Source organism: Penaeus monodon, chromosome 30, assembly GCF_015228065.2.
Source record: "Penaeus monodon isolate SGIC_2016 chromosome 30, NSTDA_Pmon_1, whole genome shotgun sequence".
NCBI classification, from domain to species: domain Eukaryota; kingdom Metazoa; phylum Arthropoda; class Malacostraca; order Decapoda; family Penaeidae; genus Penaeus; species Penaeus monodon.
Window position 1 is genome coordinate 23,878,930 of NC_051415.1, and position 831 is coordinate 23,879,760.

Consider the following 831-nt stretch of genomic DNA (forward strand, 5'->3'; position numbering starts at 1 on the left):
GCTCTTGCAACAGCGGATATTATCAATCAAGTCCGATTTCCTGACCACAACGTGCAAGTGCAGGTTTCAGAGCACGTTTGGCAATTCTTCCTTATGATCAACTGTCATGGGCCTATTAACTGAAGACTGAGCGTGTTTCTGATATTACAAATACGAGGACAAAGAGGAAGATCATTTATTCTCTCGTTTGACTGGTATAAGTGACGCGCCTTGTCCGCCACATGGAATAGCTAATCAGTGCTCAATATCATATAGCCTGAGTGGCGAATTGAGAACAAAACAAAAATTGAAAAAAGGCCCGTCATGCACAGTCACTCAAACACCCCCACTATACCTTCCTCCTTCGTATCTACCTAGACAGTACCCCCATACCCACACACCCCTCAAGAGTCCGCCCCTGCCCCCTCACCCGCCAAAACAGCACCCCCCGCCCCCACTATTCGCCTAAACGCTACCCGTCCCTCCCCCAAACTGCCTATGTGGTACCCCTTCCTCCTTCTCCGTCTGGCTGTATTATCACCCCCCCACCCCCGCTTTATCCCTCCCTCCCGGGTACTGGCGGTTGCACAAGTGGAGCCATCCGGACCGAGAACCAAACCAGCTGGCACTTCCACAGCTGGCTTTTTTGACATTTCTTTCTTAGTCCATTCACGTATTTGTAAAGAAAAAATTGCCAATTTATGTCAATCGGCAATAGAATTCCTTTCGTCTCGTAAACCGTCCAGTGCTCTCGTAGCCTTATTTATGTTTTGAAGCTGCGTACGTATACGTCCTTGAATTCGCAAATTCAGTGAGAATTGTTTTGTATGCATTCCCACATATGCGCGCACA

At 48.1% G+C, this 831-nt stretch overlaps 1 pseudogene across 1 annotated transcript in view; it reads left to right on the forward strand.

Moving 5' to 3' along the window:
* Window positions 1-831, forward strand: part of LOC119592658 — a 15,522-nt pseudogene that overhangs the window by 6,275 nt on the left and 8,416 nt on the right. The window lies entirely within an intron of this gene.